Genomic DNA, 27,047 nt, shown 5'->3' on the forward strand with positions numbered 1-27,047 from the left:
TCATATCATGGATTTTATAAATGATTTCTGCAGTCGTAACCTCCACAGGGTGTCCAGAACTTTTACCATCACTTGTGCCCATATAGCCACTCCGAAAATTTTGAAACCACTTATAAACTGTTCTTAATCGAAGGTGCAGTATCACTGTAATATTTATCAAGCTTCTCTTTATTCTCCTGAAGCGTTTTTCCTTTCATAAAGTAATGTTTAATCACCACACGAAATTCTTATTCGTCCATTTTTTGACAATCGCTCGATTTCCTTGATTCACACGAACACCAGACAGAAAGAGATAGACCAATATAGCTGAAACTTGGTGTGCGTTCTTTCCAAAGATGCTATGCGCCGGTGGTGCCATCTCTCGGACTTTGCACGGACTTTTCAAACGCCCCTCGTAGATCCCAACTGATAAATCTTCTCTCACATATTGAACACCATCTTGTCAAATTATACTGTGCAACCGATTCTTTACCGACAATACTCGTCAGTATTCTGGGGCTTGTACGACCCAGTTTCACGTAGTAACTCTCAACGGCGACAAATTTAAGAATACAACTGTTGCAAAACGTTTCTCTATAGCCAATACGATTAACGGCCATTCCGCGACAACATACTGCTGCAACATACTTTAAAATCAAGATTCTGTAACGAGTAATACTGTAGTTGAGACAGTCAGACAATTACGTATTGTTTGGAAGGTGCAGCCAAAAACGTCCAAGCGGCAGCAGTGGCTTGTTATGAAACATGAGCAGTATTATAAACTGGCGCCTAAAAATTGCATTGTTCAGTGAAGATCTTGTACCGCTTGAAGTCTTGAAGTATTTATGACCTTATCACTTCTCCTTTGTTTCAAACAGTTTAGAATACCCTTCAGCTTGTAAAACTCTGACCGTATGGTTTTGGGATACCTTGTACTCTACATCTACACACGCACACTACGCAAGCCATCATATGGCGCATGGCGGAGGGTACCTTTCACCAGTGCTAGTCATTATCTTTTTTGTTCCTCTCGCAAATGCAGTGATTAACGACTAGTAAGCATCCTTCGAAACTCCCCCCCACCCCACCCCTACCCGCTTATCCAGAGAGCCGAGAGCTGACGGGAATATCCTTAGGGCAGGTGACTGCTATTGGGCAAGCAGTGCGATGGCGGAAAGCGCATCAGGTAGAAATGAGAAGGGGTGTGGACGCTTGTGACAAGGAATCTGTAGAAAAAGCAAGATAGTCGAATTCAGTAACGACAACAAAATATTAAAATCTTGATAACCTGAAAACCTTTTGCCTTTGCGGAAAATCCGCCCCATAACTGTGTGTTACTGAGGACGCACAACGGCAGGAATGCCAACAGCACGTAATCAGTGAGCGAAAGAACGCAAAAACCTACACGTAAGTACTTTCGGCGGCGGTTGGATAGTTCATGTATGAATTGATGAGTGTTAACTGTAGGCTGCGACGAAAGTACATGTTATTAATTGTAGCGAAATTTTAAGTCTTTAGTTGCCATAGAGAAAGACACCGAATAAATCTGAAAGACGCCCAAAGCCCGCTTAAAGACTGTCTGTCCGCTTCCGTACAAGCCGTGATTTGTCTTGTACTGTCTTGTCTTTGCATTGGCAGCAGTACGATTCTTCTGCCGTTATCTGGAAATGCCATTTCTCTAAACTTTCTCAAAAGTGTTTCGCGAAAATAGCGTCTTCTTCCCTCCACGGATTCCATTTGAGTTCACGGAGTATTTCTGTAAAACTAGCGTTTCGATGAAACCTACCGGCAACAATTCTAACAGGCACGCCTCTGAATTCCATCGATGTATTGCTTTAAACCGACGTGGTGGCAATCCCAAAAGCTCGAGCAGTACTCTCAAGAATGGACGTCACAAGTGCTCTGTGCGCAACCTCGTTGATGGACGAGCTACACTTTCCTAGTATTCTCCCAAAAAACCGGAGTCGACCATTAGTCTTACCTTCAACGGACCTTACGCGCTCGTTCCATTTCACCTCTACAATGTTATTGATTTTTAATCGACGTGACAACATCAGTCAGCACACCACTAATACTGTATTAGAACACGACGGGATTGTTTTCCCTACTCATCTGTATCAACTTACATTTTTCTACATTTAAAGCAAGCTGCCATTTTTATCACCTCAAATAGAAATTCTGTTTAAGTGATCGCGCATTCTCCTACAGTCACTCAACGATGACACTTCCCCGTTTTTGTAGAGTGGTCCTATTACGCTTCCTTGGGGCACATTTCCCGTAATTTTGCAACATGAAATACTTACATAATGTACATGAACTGGTAGAAAATACATCTCTGCCAAATACGGTAACAACAAGTATAAAATGTGACTAATTATCAGACGACTGTTTCAGTAAGTTTCCACTGTAGTACAGTTACACAGTCAAAGAGTGGTAACATGCACACACTTAATCTTAACATCTAATAACTAATACAAGCTTAGTCAAAACACTATCTACGCAAGAAAACACTACCCCATAGATGAGTAGCACACCGGTCATAAGACAGTTCAAAGATAAAATAACAATACTGAAAGAAGTAGACATTAAATGTTCATCAAAGAATATCAGAATATATTTATTTGTTGCTGGTATATCTAATGTATTATTCTTTGACCATAGCTGAAGTGAATAAAAAGTCAGGCGTCTGTTAGCGAAAGTGACAACGGTATATTACACAAAAATGTACGCCACAACTGCATACAAAATAAAATAAATGCTCAACACAGGTGTTTTTCGCTCACCGACTGGAGGAATCTACAGTAATCAAATACTCAAATGTATTACGTGTTCTCTATGTTACTGTAGATATCTCCAGCTGTGTGCGAAAAATACCTGTGTTGAGGGTTTATTTAGTTTTGTATGCACATGTGGCATACATTTCTTGGGCAATACACCCTTGTCGCCATCGCGAACAGTCACCCTCTTAACTTGTAAGTTAATTCATTTCATCAATGGGCACAGAATAACACAGTAGATATACCAGCGACACGTAACTATAGCCTGATGTTCTTTGATGAATGTGTAAGTCTATGTTTTTCAATAAGGTAATTTTATCTTTGAACTGTATTATAACCTGTGGACTATATACCAACTATATTAGTCATATGATGTTAAGATTAATTGTGTCCACATTATCACACTCCGATTGCGTAGTACTATTAACGTGTAAATTTAACGAAACAAGCATCGAGATAATTTGATACATTTTATATTTGAAGTTGCCGTATTTGGCAGGGACGTATTTTTGGCCACTTGACCTACATTATGTACGTATTAAGAAATCTCAATTTTTTGTACCTATTTTCATGTCGTAAGATTGCACGGAACCAGATGCGTGTATCACTCTTTTCTTGTGCTTTGAAGTATCTCCTGTGAATACGGTAGCAAGTACCGAAATTGTCGAAAAAAATTATTTTTTCAAAATATTTATCAGTTGTAGATAACCACTTATAGCTTTAGAAGCTTTTCCGTCTCAAGGATATTTATTATATTCTAACTCTGAATATGCTCAACAATTCTGCAGCAAACCGCTTTTACGGATATTGGTCTGTAATTTTGCGGGTCTGTATTTCACCTTTCTTACGTCCGGGAATCACCTACGTTGTCTCCCAGAGAAAAAAAAAAAATCAAATGGCTCTGAGCACTATGGGACTTAACATCTGTGGTCATCAGTCCCCTAGAACTTAGAACTACTTAAACCTAACTAACCTAAGGACATCACACACATCCATGCCCGAAGCAGGATTCGAACCTGCGACCGTAGCGGTCACACGGTTCCAGACTGAAGCGCCTAGAACCGCACGGCCACACCGGCCGGCCTTCTCCCAGTCGCTTGGTATTTTGCTCTGGGCGAGAGATTCGAGATAAATGCACACTAAGTAACCGATCAACGCCTAAGAGTATACTCTGTAAAATCTAATTGGGATTCCATTCGGACCGGGACACTTACCTGTTTTCAACTCTCTAAGTTGCACATCAACGCCATTATTCGTTTCAGATAGACAGCCTTGTAGATAAGGTAACCACATCTATGACTAATCATCTTGGGTATTAATAAACCGCTTCAGCTGTATTTAGTCATTTATTTTTTGCTCGTTAGCAGTTTCAGTGCACTAGGAACCACATCTTCAGGAGAAGATCTGTTTAGTGATAACTCAAGAAGAAATAACAACCTCAAGACTTCCACTGATCTGGTAATATTGAGAAAACATTTTAAGGTTATCAATCAATGGATGTCTTCAGGTTGTTATTTTATTTTTTATTTATTGTTATGCAAATGTTCGCCTGAAAATGTGGCTCCTAATGTTGTAAAATCATTAGTAGTCTAAAAATAAATGACTAAAGCGGTTTATTAATACCCAAGATCGTTTCAGATAATTTTTTGGTGCTACAATTAGTAGTCCAAGTCAAAGTAATCCCATCGTAAAGGTAAAATACGCCTCGTTAAGACACCGCAAACGATGTTAATCCTCCAAATGGCAAAGACTTTCCGATAGAACGAAGCTGTATTAACTCTGGAGCCGTGTCCGCAAGTACAAATCTTCGACATTTACGTTAGCCATATGTGTACAGTGACCTGCTGCACTATATTCATACACTGCGGTACATGTTTTCTTCTCAACTTTCTACCGACATCCTCGTCAGGAATTTCTCCTCCCAAGGTTGGATGCAGAAACAGGCCGTGGAGTTCACAGGCAAGCGGTCAGCCCTCTGGCCTTAATTATTACTGCGGTCAAATGAGCAAAATCTACATCTACATCTAGATGATTATTCTGCATTTTCCACTCTAGTGCTTGGCAAAAGGTTCATCGAACCATCTTCAGACTATTTCTCCACAGTTTGACTCTCGAATTGCACGCGGAAAAAAATGAACACTTAAATGTTTCCGTGCGAGCTCTGATTTCTCTTATCTTTTTACTACGATCATTTCTCCCTATGTAAGTGAGCATCAACAAAATATTTTCGCATTCGAAGGAGAAAGTTGATGACAGAAATTTCGTGGAAAGACCTCGCTGCAACGAAGAACGCATTCGTTTTAATGACTGCACATCGTATTCATGACACAGGGTGGCTCCTCAAACTTAGAAAAAAAGTCCCTGAGAATTCCTGGTATGAGGAGGAAGAGCATGTTAGGAAGAATTAATGGTGAGCGTGGCGGTGGAAGGCAGTACACCCCAACAATGATTTTCCTTGCATCTCAGATAAGCTATACACCAGACACAATAGCTTAACCTCTCAGTTTTTAAACACCGATAATTTATGTTCAAATAATTAACAAACTTTGAACATCAGGTATTCTAAAATTTGTGGTTTATAAAGCTCAATAAAATTCAATTTCAATGGTAGGTTAAGAAGAAGAATTCCCTGAGATTTTATGAAGAGGACTGACAAGCGCATCGTAGGCACTCTGTTACGTTGCATCTTCTAAGTGTTCTGCCACAAAAAAAAAAAAAAAAAAAAAAAAAAAAAAAAAAAAAAAAAAAAAAAAAACACAGTTATTAGTTCGCTTTCCCACAAAATTTTTTTAGTGATGGCTCAAATTTAAATTCTTCGTAATTTTAATCCGTACGTATTTTGCGTATCGGCAACTTTTAAATTTGTATTATTAATCAAACAAAAAGATGTAACAGATTATTATCAGTAGTCATATGGAGGACCTCAAACTTTTTATTGTTTAGTGTCAATTGCCACTTTTTGCACCGTTCAGGTATCTTGCACATAATGCGGTGGACAGTCAAACAATTTAAAATCAAAGATGGTAAAATGGTCTATATTAAACTGACTGAAAGTCCAAATTCGCACTAGCTGTATATTGTGTTTTTCCCTGTATGACGACATGTTTCATAGCCTGGAGGTATACCTTCAAGTACATAGAATGAAATGACATACATAAAAGCGCTAATAAATCAACAAAGTGCACAGAAAAGCGATGTACTCAAAAAACTAATACTTCATGAGCAACGACTTCAACGGAACAAGAGCGTATAAAAATATGTTACTCCTTGGCAAAATCATAGATGAACCAGCAGATGGGCATTCGATACGTACCGCGCATGATCAATAAAACAACTCGAAAACTCTGTCAAAAGACGAGATCGACTAGCACATGATAATCCACGTCTGATAGGATAAAATCCATGAGCACAATAAAATGCACACTGAACGTAATGTAAATTAAAACGTAGCTCCTGGCGTCGGTAGAGTATAAAAGAGGAGAAACCTACCATCGTCAAAATTCGCGGGGAAACAAAGAATTAAAAGACACACAATCCTTGGGAGTCGTCAACATACTAAAATATATTGGCAGGCGTCAAATAGAATTGTTTGGTATGTTATGTTGATTATTAGGGCTTTTACTTACGTAGTTTCGTTCTATATGCAGATATCATCCGAAGATATTCGTCCAGGGTATGAAACCGGTCGTCATACAGGGAAAAACCCAATAAACAGCAAGTGCCCATTTGGACTTTCACTCAGTTCAATATAGACTTATTTTACCGTCGTTGATTTTAAATTGTTTGATTTTCCGTCACATTATGTACAAGTTCTTTAGCTGAGGTTGCCCGACCTTTGTATACATATGTCTCATCTAAAATAACCCGCAAATGGCTTTGATCTTCTGATGACTTTACTAGACGGTAAATCACAGAATCACCTGCAAACAATCTAAGAGAACTGCTCAGAGGACCTATAACACTTCCTTGAGGAACGCCAGATACCACTTCTATTTTACCCTACGACTTCCCGTTAGTTGCTACGAACTGTGACCTTTCTGACAAGAAATCACGAATCCAGTGGCACAAGTGCGACGATACTCTACAGGCACGCAATTTGATTAGAAGCCGCTTGTGAAGAACGATGTCACAATTACTAGATATTCACAAATGCTGTCGTACGGCAGGCAGAATACAGACAAGTACACTCCTGGAAATTGAAATAAGAACACCGTGAATTCATTGTCCCAGGAAGGGGAAACTTTATTGACACATTCCTGGTGTCAGATACATCACATGATCACACTGACAGAACCACAGGCACATAGACACAGGCAACAGAGCATGCACAATCTCGGCACTAGTACAGTGTATATCCACCTTTCGCAACAATGCAGGCTGCTATTCTCCCATGGAGACGATCGTAGAGATGCTGGATGTAGTCCTGTGGAACGGCTTGCCATGCCATTTCCACCTGGCGCCTCAGTTGGACCAGCGTTCGTGCTGGACGTGCAGACCCCGTGAAACGACGCTTCATCCAGTCCCAAACATGCTCAATGGGGGACAGATCCGGAGATCTTGCTGGCCAGGGTAGTTGAGTTACACCTTCTAGAGCACGTTGGGTGGCACGGGATACATGCGGACGTGCATTGTCCTGTTGGAACAGCAAGTTCCCTTGCCGGTCTAGGAATGGTAGAACGATGGGTTAGATGACGGTTTGGATGTACCGTGCACTATTCAGTGTCCCCTCGACGATCACCAGAGGTGTACGGCCAGTGTAGGAGATCGCTCCCCACACCATGACGCTGGGTGTTGGCCCTGTGTGCCTCGGTCGTATGCAGTCCTGATTGTGGCGCTCACCTGCACGGCGCCAAACACGCATACGACCATCATTGGCACCAAGGCAGAAGTGACTCTCATCGCTGAAGACGACACGTCTCCCTTCGTCCCTCCATTCACGCCTGTCGCGACACCACTGGAGGCGGGCTGCACGATATTGGGGCGTGAGCGGAAGACGGCTTAACGGTGTGCGGGACCGTAGCCCAGCTTCATGAAGACGGTTGCGAATGGTCCTCGCCGATACCCCAGGAGCAACAGTGTCCCTAATTTGCTGGGAAGTGGCGGTGCGGTCCCCTACGGCACTGCGTAGGATCCTACGGTCTTGGGGTGCATCCGTGCGTCGCTGCGGTCCGGTCCCAGGTCGACGGGCACGTGCACCTTCCGCCGACCACTGGCGACAACATCGATGTACTGTGGAGACCTCACGCCCCACGTGTTGAGCAATTCGGCGGTACGTCCACCCGGCCTCCCGCATGCCCACTATACGCCCTCGCTCTAAGTCCGTCAACTGCACATACGGTTCACGTCCACGCTGTCGCGGCATGCTACCAGTGTTAAAGACTGCGATGGAGCTCCGTATGCCACGGCAAACTGGCTGACACTGACGGCGGCGGTGCACAAATGCTGCGCAGCTAGCGCCATTCGACGGCCAACACCGCGGTTCCTGGTGTGTCCGCTGTGCCGTGCGTGTGATCATTGCTTGTACAGCCCTCTCGCAGTGTCCGGAGCAAGTATGGTGGGTCTGACACACCGGTGTCAATGTGTTCTTTTTTCCATTTCCAGGAGTGTATTTTCGCAACAACAACAGGCAGAGCCCATTTCCGCATCTGTTACCGGCGCTTTCAAAAGAGATGACCGTAAGAGTAAAATATAAGAGAAAGGTATTAAGCGCAAAATACTGGCAGAATTCCTGATACTTTCCCGTCACCATGATGACATTTCTCACTCTCACACCCATTTCTGCATCGCTACACACTACTCATTAACAGAAAGACGATGTATCATTTACAGAGTGTACGATTGTCTCGAGTCATGGATACAGCCAGTAATGTCCACCCAGTAAGTTCCCGACAAAACCACTTTAAAAGACTGTCAACAAGATCAACTGATTTTCTTAAGGATTACGGGCGAAATACAACGTCGTGGTATAGAGTCTCTGACCAACACACATTTTAACTACGCCACGAAACATCCATTACGGGAGTTTAGATGTTTAAAGTGTAATCGGTAACGGGGTTGTACGAGAAGGAGAAGACGCTTTCAACAGATAAGAATACGGGAGAAAATCTTCCTATAAATGAACAAAGACGCTTAGATACGTTCATCACAATCGATAATTAGTTAATAATGCTACAATACATTTTATAATTGACAGCTTTATTAGTGTAATTTGATGCACAGGAAATGTAACACGTCTGACTGTATACAAACTCTGTGTGGAAGCATACTATCGTAATATCTCTGCAGCATATTTTGACTACAAAAACAAACCGTGTAAGTGATTATTCCGTGAGTATGATATTCTTCGTAATGGAGGAGACACAATGCTTGTAAGCAGAAAAACAAAAATACTATCTCTAACAGCAGCATATAAAAAACATTCCTAGATCCATTTCTCCGATTTTCCGAGTGCAGTATACTCTCAAGAAGACAACTACAATACAAGAGTGGCAGAAAATGACACATGCAGACGATGCAAAAAATAAATAAATAAAATACGTAAACAGACAGACTTGAAAATGAGAGAAAATACTCCCAAAGGGTTGTGCTAACCATAAAAAAACTAAGTAATTGGTACAGTTTTTCATTATTAAATCACATTAAACACTCTGTTTTCACAGATTTAGGGCGACCATAGAAAACTGAAGTCTGTATGGTCCGCTCCTCTCCCATTAGGGGAGGGGATGCTAAACCGCAGCGCTGATATACATTATTTGTAGACAGGCGTCTTGTCATTGTGTTCAACTATAGAAACTCGCTAGTCGGATCTATGACGTCAAGTGCAACGAAGACAATTTTGTTTTCGATGTGTCGTTAATTTTCAAGCTTACTTTCAAACTTTTCTTATTAATACGATACTGCAGCGCCTGTGTTATTCCGAATTACGATGCAATGTTCCATCGGACATGTATGCATGTCCGTAGGAACAGGCACTGCAACAACTACAGCCGTTATGAAATACACGAATGTATTCGTAGTCGTGAATATGAACAACCATCAGTTGCATAATGGTAGACATTCCAGTAAACAACTGATGGCTGTTCATGTTCGCGACTGTGAATACGTTTCATGTATTTTCTTTTTAAGGTTTTGTGTTCGTAGGTGAATTCTATCTTCGCTAGAGGTGAACAGTGCAATGTCATCGGCAAAACTACGAGAGTTCAGGGATGGACTGAAAATTTGTCGTGTTAATAGAAAAAAAATTTAGTATGAGATTCTTCATTTATTTGTCTGCGAGTGTTAAGCTTACCTGGGATGAGTTATTACGAACGCTTTGTTGGGACAGGAACGGAATTACGTACACTCGGATCGTGCGTGTGAGGTCGTCTCTGTTCGGAGCACGCCAGTTAACATAGCATTTCAGTGCTGTACGCCTGTCGACAACCTGTATTCATGTTTTCTTGGTGTCCGAGCGGCTGGGGGTAATCTATTACGACGTGTATAAAAAGTTAATCTACGGACGCGGAAGAGGCCCAACCCCCTAACGCCTAATTATGGGAACCCTCCGCTTTTCCGCCAGGTAAGGAGGCGGGAGTGTATCCCGGATGGAAGTGAGTCAGTGAGTGAGTGAGAGAGAGAGAGAGAGAGAGAGAGAGAGAGGTGGGGGGGGGGGGGGGAGAGAGGAGTGGAAGGAGGGCCAAAAGCCCAGAGAAGTGAGCATCCTCAGGGCCAGTACATTAGCACTTCCTTAGCTGTCAAGTTTCCGTTCTGAATGCGTTCTAATGAATTCGGTAATTCTGTACTACAGCTCACGGACTTTCATATTACAGAAACGCGTTCACACGTTCCGAGTTCAATTTCCTTAACTAATCGTTTCTTGAAATCTGTTTTATTTCCGGTATAGTTTTGACGATCTAAAGAGTAATATAAACTCATACCTGATTCTGTCTGGAAATAAGGATTATTTTAGCAGATATAGCAAGGATGATCGTCACCAAATAATAAAAATTTCGTATTATATACAGCTATTTCTGCATACGATATGCTGCTTTCTCGCCTTTGTTATTGGCGGCTTGTTCACTTAACAAAATCCTATCTATGAGTGTTTGGATGTCTATGTTCTACAGAGCTGTTATATATATATATATAGTTTTCGTCTTAAGTGGTCTGTAGTTTAAGAGAGAGTTACACAACAGGCGTTTTGCTTTTATTGAAAATCCTTATCAGTGTCAGTTATGTAAAGTTTACACTCATGACACGTTTCTGCATATAGATTAAAAACAGGTTATCAAACTGTACAGCACATTTACAGACATAAACCATTTTAATGTATAACAATCAAATTGCAGACATGTATGATGTTGCAATATTTACAGAACCTCAACTGAGGCTGATTTGCCAGTAAAATCCCAACGCATTTTGTGCAACACGCTCATAAATTTCATACGCTTACGTCAGAAAAAAAATGTAAGGCGGCATACACTGAAAGTAGTATTGTCAATATAGGTCGCATGAAATTAAGTTGAATGATTGATGAGTATGAGAAAAGCATCGAGGAACTCGGGCGTGGTGTACCAATCAGAAAGCACAAGAATCAAAGGGATCTATAAGCTAACCTCCACTTTTCTTCTTTGCTCTAGGTGCCAGCATGTGATGACTAGTTTCAGGACAGATAAAGTCCCCTGGAAGAAGAACCACCTTTCTTGTGAAACGCAATACACTCTTTGTTGTAGAGAACCAAAGGATTAGAGATAGAAGAGCCCATTTTCAAGTTTTTTCTTTCTTTTTTTCGTCTGGGTGTTGTGTTTCTCATACAAAGACGTAATAAGAAATGTGCGATTGGCTGTTGTATCAGCCCGACGATAGTTAGATCGAATCTGAAGTGACAATTCAAAATTTGTGCCGATACCGGCTATTCCTACTTGTCACAAGGTGTCAGCTTGTCATTAGATTAATCATATTCGCCTCTTGGCGAGTGAGCGCTTCACCAAATATAAAATAGTGGTATCATTGGGCTACAGGATTAATAAATAACAACTAGATTTAGTCATGTCATAAAGTATTTGGAGTAACAGAGGGTACAGTTGTGGAATGAAACTATCAACGGGGCTCACTTGAGAGAGAAGAAAATGGATGATTCCTGATTGCTACGCAATGACAGGATTCAGGCGAAATGCAGTTTCTACAAAAGAAACTTCATAATAAACACGTGCACAGCACATATTCGAATACTTTTGAACTTCATGGAACAAGTATCGACTCGCACTAACAGAAACTTTCTTCGCCCTCCTACTTATCTAACCCATAGAGGTAGCACATATGAAATCAGGCAAAACAGCTCGCACAGGATGGTACAATTGACCATTATTTTCGGGTCCCGTTCGTGAATGGGACGGAAAGAAGTCTTAATGTGTGTGGTACATTAAGACGTAGTCTCTGCCATGCGCTTCAGTAGTCTGCAGAGTGTTTTTGTGTAAGTAAGCCGTCTGAGAAAAAGTCTCCGAATACCCCTACGTAATGGAAATAAGTGAGTAGTGGAACAGTTTGGAGACAATGGTTGTTTGTATCAGCATGAAACAGGGTTAAAGCTCAATCCATTAAAAAACCAAGCGGCACTGGTTTATCAGTCTAGTCTCATTAGCCCAAATATCCGGAATCTCTTGCATTGTTAACCCTAAATGGGACAAATATCAACTTCTCTCCCTAAGCACAGAGTCTAGAAGTCATAATGGGTGAAAATCTAAACTGTACTGAGCACATAACTGCAATGTGCAAAAGGTATCAACATCTCTCCGTGTCTTCTCTTTTGACCTGAAAACGAAACTTAGACATCCAGTTATTGATTACAGCGATGTTATCCTGCAAGGTCCTTCTCAGGAAAGCTCACAGCGCCTGGAACTCGTTATGAACGTATGTGTTCGTTGTACTCTCTGATCATATTTCAGCATTATATGCACATCTATCTTGGCTGCGTGCAGACAAACACAGAGATTTCCATACCCTCTATCTTCTCTAGTGTCTTATCAAGGAACACTGTCCCTCATATCCCTCCACGACCTTAACGCTCTTGACCGGACAACATAGAAGAAGCACCCATTCCCATCAGAACAAAACTCCATTCCATAGGTCAGTCACTTTCTCGAAGTCCTTCTCAGTAGCAGGAGCCCGACTCTACAATAACGTCCCGTATTATATTAGAGCAATGAATAATATCTCCAGCTACAAAAAACAGTTAATGACATACGTATTAAAGGAACAATAAGGATTGTCCCTGCATGCAACCGTTACCAGTGTACTCTCCTTACCGTTGTGCACCCTTCTTTACGACCAGATCATCCCCATTTGCCAGTAGTCTTAGCTGGTGCAGTGTCCTTAAGTTTCCTATCCCCAGAAATCGCTATAGAAGAAAACAACTGTTTTTGTATTTGCCGCTACCATTATTGTTATTTAATTTATTATTATTATTATTATTATTATTATTATTATACTATAATAATCGCTATCAGTGGTAACAGCAACAACAGTAGAAGTACTGCCGGTATTAACGTTATTAGTTCATAGTCAGTATTATTTATTTATCATTATAGGCACTCAAATAATTTTAATGCTGGAATAAGATTTTCACTCTGCAGCGGAGTTTGAGCTGATATGAAACTTACTGGCAGATTAAAACTGTGTGCCGGACCGAGACGCGAACTCGGGACCTCTAATACTATCTGCCGTATTAAAATTATTTTAAAAGTTAAATGGCTCTGAGCACTATGGGACTTAACATCTGCTGAGGTCATCAGTCCCCTAGAACTTAGAACTACTTAAACCTGACTAACCTAAGGACATCATACACATCCATGTCCGAGGCAGGATTCGAACTTGCGACCGTAGCGGTCACGCGGTTCCAGACTGAAGCGCCGAGAACCGCACGGCCACACCGGCCGGCTAAAATTATTTCTTTGGTAACTGTGATGTAAAAAAGGTACTGTATGTGTGAAACCCTGGCCCGATGTAAAAGAGGGCCTGAGGGTTCTAATCAGATCAGATTAAATAAATAAATAATGCTCCCGGTTATAAACCAGAGCCCAACCTAAACCCAACAGAACACCTTTGGGATGACTCAGAACATCGACGTCTCTCCAGACCTTAGCGTTGGACATCACTACTTTTTCTGATTTCGGCTCTTGAGGAAGAATGGGCTGCCATTCCTCCAGACACATTCAGACACCATACTAAAAGCGTCTCCACCAGAGTTCAAATCGTCATGAGGGCGAAGGGAGGACATATCTCACATTAATTTCCACTAACAGGTGCCAACTTTCGAACAGACCCCCCCGGAATACGCTGCACGCCAGTTTTCGGAGCAGAGACGCAAGGGTTGATACTGGTTGCAGTTTCTGAGTCGGTCTTCGAAGCTCCTTGGAAAGCCTCTCTCGCGCGGATGCCCGCTGTCTTACAAGCGTCCCGTGGTCACATGCGCGGCGTAGACCGGTGTCGCAGATTGCGGCGGCGTGTGCGTGGAGCGCGCCACGGTGCGTGAGAACGGAATGCGCGGCGCGCGGCCGGCGGCCAGGACTCCTGGGGGCGGGAGGGGCGGAGGCCGGCGAGGCGAGGCGAGGCGAGCGGACCAGCAATGCCGGCCCCGGCGGGTGGCGCGCAGGATATCCGGTCACCCGCGGCGAAAAAAGCGGCGCCGCACCGCGCCGGGCAGCGCGCGGCCGCCGCCTCTCACTTTCTGACCCATTTCGGACCCCTTCTTCTCTCCTGTCTATATCTGCACGTGCTCTTTTTATACCACGCTGTTGTTTATTTGGTGCCTGAATTTGCTCATCAAATATACCACTGAATGGAACATTTACCGACAGAAGTCTGAAAACTCACACGCATAAACGATTACCGTGCCAGATTTGTGACTGGATTCACGACTACTTTGCAGGTAGAAATCAACAAGTTGCTCTTAAGAAATAAAATCGACAGATGTGAAAGCACGAGGGGGCACTCAATAAGTAATGCAACACACTTCTTCCCTCGGTCAGTTTCGGTTGAAAAAATGCGCAATTTGCTGTGGGACATAGCGGAATATTCGCGCTTCATGAAGTTTCGACAGATTGCTGCGCTATACATTGCTTCAAAATGGCGTCTGTAACGGAGGTGCGTTCCAAGCAGAGAGCTGTTATTGAGTTTCTTTTGGCGGAAAACCAGAGCGTCGCAGATAATCATTGGCGCTTGCAGAATGTCTACAGAGACCTGGCAGTGAACAAAAGCACGGTGAGTCGTTGGGCGAGGCGTCTTTCATCATCGCAACGAGCTAGCGCCAACCTGTCCGATCTCCCGCGTGCCGGCCGCCCCGCCCAGCTGTCACTCCTGCACGTGCGGACACTCTCATCCGAGGTGATCGACGAATCACAATCAAACACCTTGCTACACAACTGGACGTCTCTGTCGTAGTGCTGACACATTCAACAGGAGCTCATAACTTCATTTGACTGTTCTTCCCGATCCACCCTAAGGCCCGCATTTAGCACCTTCCTTCTTGCACCTGTTTGTCCCAACGAAGGGTGCGTCCTGTAGGAAGCAAAATGTGGATGACTGGGATGTTACTGACGCAGCAAGACGCTGGCTCTGTGGTCGACCAGTAGAGTGGTATCATGTGAGCGTACACACTCTCCCAAGCAAGACCATCGAAGTGAACGAAGATTATGTTGGAAAATTAGGTTTTCTAGCTAAAGGGTGGGGAATAACATAGTGTATTGGAATCCTGAATAAAAAACAAACCTACTTTCAGAAAAAATGTGTAGCATTGCTTACTAAATGACCCTTTACTACAGGGTGTCCCACAAATGTTGCAACAAACTTCGAGGGCCTGTTGAGGGCGCCTTGAGGAACAAATCGACGATAGGAACCCGTTCCCGGAAACGTCATCCAACAACGCTACAGAGTGTCGAAGTTATAGGTGCTGGTGCCTGGCAATAGATCATCCCTTCAGCAGCAAATGTGACTTCATCTACTGACAGACCGTAGGTGGAACGCCTTGCAAAGTTGTTTGTTATTCAATGATCACGGCTAATGACCACTATCGCCAGCGAAGAAGATGGAACTAGCTGCTATGAATGCGAAGTTGTATCGCCTTGCTGGATGACGGTTTCGGGCACTGGTTTCCATCCACAGTTTATTTTTCTCCTGTATACCTAACAGCCGAGATGTGGTGGGTTCCAGGAGAAAAGTACACTGTGAATGGAAATCTGCGTCTGAAACCGCCATCCATAGCGGCAACAGAGCGCCACATTAATAGGCGACAAGGCCTTTCTATGCAGCAGCTAGCTGCATCTTCCCCACTGGCGATCGTGGCAATCAGTTGCGATCACTGAATAACAAACAACATTGCGAGACGTTCTGCCTGCAGTCCGTCAGTGTACAAAGTCATGTTTGCTGTCGAAGGGGCAGCCTGCTGGCAGACGCCGTCACCTCTAAGTTCGACGCTCTGTAGCATCACTGGATGACGTTTCCGAACACTGGTTCCTATCCTTGATATGTTCCTCAAGACACCCCCTACAACCCCTCGACATTTCTGGGACTCCCTGTATATGTGAACCAGAGTACCACCGAAAAACTGATTTCTTACCACAGTTAGCTTTGCATCTGCAAGTGCACTGAAAACAGCACACAGCAGTGCGAATGTCGACGGTATACGCTGTGTGTCTTCTTTCCATTCGCTCATGGTACCTGCTGTTGAGAACAGTAATGTCCTTGTTGTCTTATCTCTGTCAAATTTACATTCAGCACTGCTTAATACTGTCTATGGTTTTGTTTTCCGGCAGTGTCAGTTGTACGTTGCAGTGGTAAACAGCAATACTCTGGACAGGTTCACTGATAAAAAGAGTTGGCCGATATCCACCTCATGTATAGGTTCACTGAATGCAGTGGTAGGCCAGTACAAAGACGCTATGCTGAGCTGTCCCCGCATTAACGGCAACCCCATCACGGCACTGACCGGTATGAGGATTGTTACATTACTCTGTCTTGTGTTGTATGTTTTCTTTATTGCATGTTACAGGCTTTTTCACTGGTATGAAGCTATTTTCACAGAAACAACGACGACTCAGTAACACAGTGTATAAGTCGTAGTTAATTTATTGCTCTGTAACGAGGCACCGTTGGCTGTGCGTAACGTGTACCAAAACACTCAGAAGGTTACCTCTCTAGAACCTGTGGAAGTTCGTCGGTGGAGTTGTGGTTCATCCTATAAAGTAATCTACTGTAAACCGTCGGAAGCTACACGAGACTGTTGGCAGTTGATACAGTTGTCTATAACGTGGTAGCTACGCGAAGAAGCTGTAGTGAAACGCTGGACGATCTACAGTGGATCGACGAATGGTGCAGGGACTGGCAGTTGACCCCCAATGTACATAAACGTAACGTACTGCGCATACAGAGGCGAAGAGGTCTACGACTGGCCTCGCAGTTTGAAGCGCCTTGTCACGGATTGCACGACCCCTCCCGCCGCAGGTTCAAGTCCTCCCTCGGGCATGGGTGCGTGTGTCGTTCTTAACATAAGTTAGTTTAAGCAGTCTAGGAACCGATGACCTCAGCAGTCTGGTCCCTTAGGGATTTACACACATCTGAACATTTGAAGATCTACGACTGTTCGATTACACTGTTGTTAACAGACCACTGCAAACACGAAGTAAGGGTAAATACTTGAGCGTAGCCATCCGGAGCGACCTAACGTGGAACTATCACATAAAACAATAGCAAAGCAGTTGACAGGAAAATTCAATGGAAAAGAAAAGGTAAGCAATCGACTAATAAAGTGGTTTAGAAAACTCTCGTTCGACCGATTTTCGAGTATTGTTCATCAGTCTGGGACCCTTACCACGTTGGATTAACATACTTCAAAGAAGCAGTCGTTTACTTGGTGCGAGAGCGTTACAGAGATGATCAACATCGTTCCGTGGCAGACGCTACAAGTGAGGCGATGTGCGCCACGGAGAAGTTTACTAATGAAATTTTGAGAGTGTACGTCTCAGTAGGAGTCGGACAACATGACACATCCTCCCATATACGTCTCACGAAATGAGCACAAAGCGTTAATACGAGAAATTAGAGCTATTATGAAGGTTTACCCTGGGCTGGTTCGAGAACATTTTTTCGCATAGGCGAGTTATAATTTGTGCCCCGCTCCCCCCCCCCCCCCCCCCCCCCCCCCCTTCCTTGTTTGCCGGCCGCGGTGGTCTCGCGGTTCTAGGCGCGCAGTCCGGAACCGTGCGACTGCTACGGTCGCAGGTTCGAATCCTGCCTCGGGCATGGATGTGTGTGATGTCCTTAGGTTAGTTAGGTTTAAGTAGTTCTAAGTTCTAGGGGACTGATAACCACAGCAGTTGAGTCCCATAGTGCTCAGAGCCATTTGAACCTTCCTTGTTTCTCGCACAATCTCACCCGTGCCAATGTGTCAGTTTTCGCTACTAAGTTTCATAAAGCAGTCATCAATCCGACGACTGTTTTAAACAACACAGTGCTTTACTGGGCATGGTCCTGTTGGAGATGGTATGACGATGCCTTCCTCCGACCTCTGAACTGACTGACGTGGATTCCGAAGCACAGTGCTACCCACCATGTTTCACATCAACAAACATTGCCAGAGATGAATGAAGTATCAAAGTTGTTTCGAGTACGCTACAGAAGTTTCGCTGGAAAGCTCTTACACATCCTTCATACGGGGGGAGGGGGGGGGGGGGATGGCGACAGCAACGGTACCCAGCCATTCTCTACCACTAAGACTGCCAGTTACAAAAATTAACATACCAACGCAGTGAAAGCACCAGATAAAGTCCAGCAAAAAGAAGATAATGTGGAATACCTCCAGTGTATCTAACCCAATTCCTTACCACTTTGCTCTTCGTATGTCATCCGGCCGCTGTGGCCGAGCGGTTATAGGCGCTACAGTCCGGAACCGCGCGACCGTTACCGTCGCAGCATCGAATCCTGCCTCGGGCATGGATGTGTGTGATGTCCTTTGGTTAGTTAGGTTTAAGTAGTTCTAAGTTCTAGGGGACTGATGACCTCAGATGTTAAGTCCCATAGTTCTCAGAGCCATTTGAAGATGAAGAGTAAATCGGTAATTACTGTAGTCAATACGGAATTATCCTGAGTTTTTAAACAAGGCACTCGGCGCTTACTAAGGTGGGCTCTGAAATGCATACCTTAGGAGCCATGAGCAAATTCAGAAGAAGATATGTGTTTCACAGCAGGGAAGATGAACAAGTGCAGTTTGGAGCCCATGTTTACTAGGCTTCTTTGCTTCTAATGATCGTTCCTGTCATACCCCATAATATTTACAATTTCTCCTGGTATTTCTATACACACAAAGTAAGATATCAAACGATATACAATGAGGTGACAAAAGTCATTGGATACCTCTTAATATCGTGCCGGACCTCCTTTTGCCCGATATAGTGCAGCAACTTGACGTAGTGTGGACTCAACAAGCCGTTGGAAGTCCCCTGCAAAATATTGAGCTATGCTGCCTCTATAGCTGTTCACAATTGCGAAAGTGTTGCCGATGCAGGAGTGTCTGCACGAACTGACCTCTCGATTACGTCCCATAAATGTTCGAAGGGATTCACTTTGGGCGATCTGGTTGGCCAAATCTTTCGCTCGAATTGTCCAGAATGTTCTTCACACCGATCGTGAACAACTGGGGCCTGGTGACATGACATCGTTGTTTGGGAACTTGACGTCCATGAATGGCTGCAAAAGGTCTCAAAGCAGCCGAAAATAACCATTTCCTGTCAACGATCAGTTCAGTTAGACCACAGGACCCAGCCAGTTCCAAGTGAACACAGCTCACACCACTATGGAACCAATACCATTTTGCACAGAGTCTTGTTCTCAACTTGGGTCCATGGCTTCCCGGGGTCTGCGCCACTCTCAAATCCTATCATCAGCTCTTACAAGCCAAAATTGGGACTCTCGGTTTTTCCAGTCATCTAGGCTCCAACCGATATGGTCACGAGCCCATAACAGGCGCTCCAGGCGTTGTCGCGCTGTTAGCGAAGGCACTCGCGTCGGCCGTCTGTTGCCATACCCCATAAACGCCACATTTTGCCGCCATGTTCTAACGGATATTTTCTTTGTACGGCACACATTATTTCACGCAGTGCTGCTTGTCTGTCAGCAGTGACAACTCAGAGCAAACTCCGCTGATCTCAATACTACCGCCATCTGTATATGTGCCTATCGCCCTCAACGTATAATGACTCTGGAAAGAATCACCTGACACCACTGATCCCCGATACCAAAATATTTAGAATATTTCCCTCAACTACATTCGAGACTTTGGCGCTGGAGTTCGGGGAGACAGTACCCTCACAGTGTAAAGAGAGGGACTTTTGTACCATACGATCATGGACTACGAAAACGACGATGACAATCATGGAAAGCTAGTTTTGTTCCACGGAAGCCACTATGTTTGGACTCGGAAGAATTTCGTCAATCCAGTTAATGACAAAGAGATGGATTTAGGATGAGATCAAGTATATCAGTTGACCTGCCTTTTTCTGTAGATAGTTAATTGTACCCTTTTTCCATTCCTTTTGGACTCCCAAGCGGCAGAAAAAGTATAACATACTGATAGCCGACCGCTTCGTGTGTTCTTGCGCACTCAAGTAGGGGGGGGGGGGGGGGGGGTGGAGGACGAGCGAGGCATCGGTGGGAAGCTTCAAGCGTCTGGCACGGTTAGACAGTGCATGGGAAAGAATGCGAGTGCGGCCTTCAGCAGGAGCTATACTGGAATCCGGCTGGACGCGCTCGAGAAGAGCGCGGAAAACATAAATCAGGGGTCGGAATGCGCGCGCGGCGTCTTCCCGGATGCTGCGCCGCTCGCCGGCGCAGGCGCAGGTGCCGTCGGCGGCCAGGTAGCCAGCTGGACCGGTCCACTTCCGCGCGCCGCGCCTCCACAAGAAACAGGCGACCGGCGCCCCCTGCTACGTCACTTCCTGCCGCGGCCGCCGGCGCCGCCGCCCGCCGGCCCGAGCTGGACACCGCTACTCCCGCCGGCTCCCTCTCCCAAATCCCGACCGCTAATGGCCCGCATATCTTCTCGCCGCAGCCAGCGTCAACCGGGAAGTTGTACAGTTGGGATGGCCTAAACTGTGAATTCTGAAGGCAGTGATTATTGTGAATGCTGTTTTTCGATAACTGGTACTCTTAGTTGCGATCTGTCACAGTTTAAAATCACTTTTTACGAGTTCACATATTATATCCTTCCGCACTGCACCAACGTTGTGTTCCTTACGTTACCTATCGTCGTCACAGTAGCTGTTATACTGTGACTTATCACAAATCTTATATATGAATAGTGTCTGTTTGTTCGTACCTTATATAAATCTACAGTTTTATTCCGACTTAGTGAAATTTTGCACATTTTACCTTCAAAACAAGACGAGGATCAGTCTCTACATAAGATCCACTCGCATTCGGGAGGACGACGGTTCAATCCCGTCTCCGGCCATCCAGATTTAGGTTTTCCGTGATTTCCCTAAATCGTTTCAGGCAAATGCCGGGATGGTTCCTTTGAAAAGGCACGGCCGATTTCCTTCCAAATCCTTCCCTCACCCGAGCTTGGGCTCCGTCTCTAATGACCTCGTTGTCGACGGGACGTTAAACACTAACCGCCACCACCACCACATAAGATTCCGTAATTTGATTTGAAACATATATGTATGAAATTTATACGTAAACGGGAAAGGCTGTTACCAAAAATTTCTAAAAGTTCTTAGCCGATTTACTTCAACTTTCAACATTCACATGAAACAATGAAGATTCAAATGGCTCTAAGCACTAAGGGACTTAATATCTGAGGTCATCAGTCCCATAGAACTTAGAACTACTTAAACCTAACTAACCTAAGGACATCACACATATCTATGCCCGAGGCAGAATTCGAACCTGCGACCGTAGCAGTCGCGCGGTACCGGACTGAAGCGCCTAGAACCGCTCGGCCCCCGCGGCCGGCAATGAAGATAATAACGAAAAGTTAAATACATAACAAACGAAATACATCGTGACTGTAATTGCTATCGCGAAAATATACAGCATCAATACCCGTCTTGCAGACAGCACCATCAGACGTCTCTAAATTACGGGAAGAGCAAGGAAAACGTCCAGAATTTGACACAAACATGACCGCAAACTCTTTTTCTTTTTTTTTTTAATCGATTAGCTGCCGATGTTACTTATTCAACGGAACAAGGCTGGTTGTGAAGACCCTATTGCCGAGCCTAGTGGAGACCATCGTCATCGCGGTACATGCCGTATTCATTCTTCGCGTTCCGTTGATACTCAGTGATTTAAAGCGACTGGAGTTTTCTGTGCGGATTGCATTCGCTCTGAGTTTCGGCAAGGCACACTGTCAGTCACTTTCTGTGAATATTAAACATCCCCGGAAATTCCGGCCATTACAGCTGGTAACGACTAACAGACACTGGCAAGACTAGTATAACAGCTAGTTCATATACACTGAAGAGCCAAAGAAACTGGTACACCTGCCTAATATCGTGCAGGGCCTCCGCGAGCACGCATAATTGCCGCAACACGACGTGGCATGGACTCGACTAATGTCTGAAGTAGTGCCGGAGGGAACCGACACCATGAATCCTGCAGGGCTGTCTATAAATCCGTAAGAGTAGGGGGTGGAGATCTCTTCTGAACAGCACGTTGCAAGGCATCCCGGATATGCTCAATACTGTTCATGTCTGGGGAGTTTGGTGGCCAGCGGAAGTGTTCAAACTCAGAAGGGTGATCCTGGAGCCATTCTGTAGCAATTCTGTCGCATTGTCCTGCTGGAATTTCTCAAGTTCGTTGGAATGCACAATGGACATGAATGAATGCAAATGATCAGACAGGATGCTTATGTACGTGTCACCTGTCATGGTCGTATCTAGACGTATCAGGGCTCCCATTTCACTTAAACACGCCCCATGCCATTACAGAGCTTCCACTAGCTTGAACAGTCTCCTGCTAACATGGAGGGTCCACGAATTCATGACATTGTCTCCATACCCGTGCACGTCGATCCGCTCGATACAATCTGAAACGAGACTAGTCCGGCCGGGCAACATGTTCCCAGTCATCAACAGCCCAATGTCGGTGTTTAAGGGCTCTGGCGAAGTGTAAAGCTTTGTGTCGTGCAGTCATCAAGGGTACACGAGTAGGCCTTCGGCTCCGATAGCCCATATCGATGATGTTTCATTTAAAGGTTCGCACACTGACACTTGTCGATGGCCCAGCACTGAGCTCTGCAAGCAATTTGCGGACGGGTTGCACTTCTGTCACGTTCAACGATTCTCTTCAGTCATCGTTGGTCCCGTTCTTGCAGGATCTTTTTCCGGCCGCAGCGATGTAGGAGATTTGAAGTTTTACTGGATTCGCGACATTCACGGTACACTAGTGAAATGATCGTACGGGAAAATCCGCACTTCATCGCCACCTCGGAGACGGTGAGTCACATTGCTCGTGCGCCGACCTCAACACCACTTTTAAACAAACTTACATCTTGATAACCTGCCACTGTAGCAGCAGTAACCGATCTAACAACTGCGCCAGACACCTGTTGTATTATATGAGCGCTGCCGACCGCAGTACCGTATTATGCCTGTTTACATATCTCTTTACTTGAATACTCATGCTTATACCAGTTTCTTTAGCGCTTCAGTGTATCTGCCCACTTGAACTGTGACAACGTAAATTGTATTTTATCGCCTGTAAAGTGTGCATATTGAGTATTTCAACGTGTCTTTGAAGTAATTATGCGGTTTGTAAAGTATGATAAATACATGCGAAATACACATGAGGCTTAAGTGCAAAGATTGAAGATACACAGAAACAATTTACCTTTCTTTTATAGTGTTAAAAATATACGAATATGTCTTGTGAAAACACTATTGCCAAACATTTGGTAAAAGTTACACATTGTAGCACCTCTCCCCCTTGCATTTTTCGTTGTTTATGTACGATATATGTGTACAATACGCATCAAAACACTTGTTGGGACCTTTTCCATTATCTAATATACCTTTTCTCAATTTACCTCGCAGTTTAAGATTTTATGATGAGAAGTGTGTTGTGTGTGTTTAAATATGGCGACAATGTAAACACTAGCTTACGCTACAGGTCAGACCAATGTGATACCACAAAATATATTTGGCTTTCACATTCGTTCGCTTCGCCAACTCGCAACCAAATCGTCAACCTTCAATCTAACCTAGACCTCGGGCTACGCTAGAGATAAGTCTATCACCCCAACCAACATTTCAGTGTGGGGAGAGGGTTCATTTATTTGACCACAGATAGGCTATACATCGATAACGTAACGTACAAGATTATTAGAATGAAGCAAAAATGTTGGTTAACAGATGCATAAAATGCTACCTTTCGTCGTTTATTGTGACACAAATGACATCTAGATACGGAAAACTTGTTACTGTGAAAACTGTCATTTCTCAGTCACTCGTGATTTGTAACATACGTGATTTCTCGCCCACCCTTCTTAAACAGTTTGCGAATCTATAGGTCTCTATGTATTCAGGCATCCGCACGTAATTTTACTTTACGTTTTCATGTCCAGAGGTCGAAGATTTTCATCCTAAAATTGAGTTAAGTGCAATGTTTCCTTGCCATAATTCATCAAGAGTATATTTACTAGGATAGTTACGTAAGGAGATGTTCCAATTCTTGATATCCCCCAAAATCACATCTGTCATCACGTTCATTTATAAAGTATCCCATTTTATCACATTTGCCTTCACTTTGCTACGCCTGGTCTGATGCTGTTTAGGCTACACTAAATCTTCCACCTCAAGTTCTCGGTCTGGGTACAAGCTACAGTGCAAGTCAGTCGTTGGGAGCTTCGGCAAGTTTTTTGTTCGAGAATCTCTTGCGAGATTTAAGTCTTCCAGGATCACAGGAAGCTCCAAATAAGGCGTGACGATCTTCGAAGGTTCGCTTAAGCTTCTCAGTGTGTCCGTGACCGGCTCTTCCGCAGTTGGGCTCTCTAAACCCGGCCGCTTTGGATAGCTTGGGTTTCAAGCAACCTGCTACTAGTCGGCTTGTCTCATTAAAGCTTAGGATGATATTCATCAGATGCACAGATCTGGAGTACACCGGCCAATCACATCCTGCTGTGCCCAGGCTGTGGTTCTCAGTACCTTTGGTCCCCATTTGCCGTTCGCAGTAAAAATTACCTTGATATTAAAAGGTAATGGACAGTGAAAATATTAAAATTTTTCGCCATTTACATTACATGTACGTAAATAATGTTTGGTATAAAATTCAGTGAGCCATCGTCTTTTCCTGAAACACATTTACAATTAAGTTATATACAGCAAGCTTTCTTACATTGGAAGTGTAGGACGCTGAAATGTCGTTGCGTAATGATGAATTAACAAGCATTTTATACACGAATTGTAAGACTAACAAACATAGGCGAAATATCCACAAACTTCAAAAAGAATGTAACAACTCCTATTCCAAAGAAGGCAGGTGTTGACAGGTGGGAATATCATGAAACATTAGTTCAATAAATTATGGTTGCAAAACAGTAATGTTTATTAGTTACAGATGAATGGCAGAAAAATGTAGAAGCGCACCTCGGGGATGATCAGTTTGGATCTTGGAGAAATGTAGTAATTCGCGAGGCAAAACTGACACTACGACAGTTTTAGAAGATAGGTTTACAGCACTTATCGGTGTAACGACATCTTTTGAGAAGGTTGATGCCATACACTTTTCGGGATTCTGAAGGTAAAACGTATAAAATATGTTAAGCTAGCTACAGTTTGTACAGAATTCAGACTGCAGTTAAGTGCGTCGAGCGACATGAAACGGAAGAGGTAATCAGGCAAAGCTTGCGACATGGTTATAGCATATCCCCAATGTTACTCAACATGAACACTGAGCAAGTTGTACAGGAAATTAAGGAGAAATTTCGAAAGGTAATCAAACGAAAACCCTGAGGTTCACCGAGGGCATTCCAGTTCTGCCTACCCGTCGGGTAGACCGGTCGCCTGGTGCAAGTCTTTCGAGTTGACACCAATGAGGCGACTTGCGCGTCGATGGGGATGAAATGATGATGATAAAGACAACACAACATCCAGTCCCTGAGCGGAGAAAATCTCCGACCCATCCGGGAATCGAACCCGGGCCGTTAGGTATGACATTCTGTCGCGCTGACCAGTTCTGTAAGAGACAGCAAAGGACTTAGAAAGTGGGTACATCCACATCGATAGTCTGCAAATTACAATTAAGTGCTTGGCAAAGGATTCATCGAACCACCTTCACAATTACCTATTATTCCAAGCTCGTATAGCGTGCGGAAAGAACGAACACCTATATATTTCCGTATGAGCCCTAATTTCCCTTATTTTATCGTAGTGATCGTTTCTCCCTATGTAGGTCGGTGTCAACAAAATAAATTCGCATTCGGAGGAGAAAATTGGTCATTGGAATTTCGAGAAAGGATTCCGTCGCAACGAAAAACGCCTTTCTTTTAACGATGTCCAGCCCAAATCCCGTATCATTTCAGTGGCACTCTCTCCCATATTTCGCGATTCTCCTTAGTATATCTGTTACATTTTTTTCTAAGTGTCCTGCCAGTAAAACACAGCCTTCAGTTACCCTCCCCCACATTTTCTGAATGTTCTTCCAATTTAAGTTGTTCGTAATTTTAATTCCTAGGTATTTAGTTGAATTTATGGCCTTTAGATTTGACTGAATTCTCGTGTAACCGACGTTTAACGATATCCTTTTACCATTCACGTGAATGACCTCAAACTTTTCGTTATTTGGGGTAGGTTGAGTAACTAATGAAAAGATACTGAGTCTAATTGGCGAAAAATCAAATTTGTGGCACAATCTGACTAAAAGAAGGCTTCAGATGATAGGACACATCCTGAAGCAACATGGAATAGTTCCTCTGGGCTGAGTGGGATACAGTCAAGTGGGGGTGCCCCAGGGATCAGTGTTAGGGCCACTTCTGTTCCTTATTTATATAAATAATATGCCCTCTAGTATTTTGAGTAATTCTCAAATATTTCTGTTTGCTGACGGCATTAGCTTGGCTGGCTCGGTTTCGAATAATACAGTTCTTGACTATAATTTATTGCCTGTAGAAAATATACTAACACCAAATCACAGTAAGACTCAGTTTTTGCACTTTCTAACACACAATTCAACAAGACCTGAGGTTTCAATTTCACAGACTGGGTATATGATTAGTGAAACTGAACAGTTCAAAATTCTAGGTGTTGAGATAGACAGTAAACTGTC

General features: G+C 43.8%; 1 protein-coding gene across 3 annotated transcripts in view; it reads right to left on the bottom strand.

Annotated features, from left to right (window-relative positions):
* The window catches only part of LOC126281785 (elongation factor-like GTPase 1), a 579,301-nt gene that overhangs the window by 46,528 nt on the left and 505,726 nt on the right, over positions 1-27,047 (bottom strand). The gene's annotated exons all lie outside the window — the stretch shown is intronic.

Source organism: Schistocerca gregaria, chromosome 7 (assembly GCF_023897955.1).
Source record: "Schistocerca gregaria isolate iqSchGreg1 chromosome 7, iqSchGreg1.2, whole genome shotgun sequence".
NCBI lineage: Eukaryota > Metazoa > Arthropoda > Insecta > Orthoptera > Acrididae > Schistocerca > Schistocerca gregaria.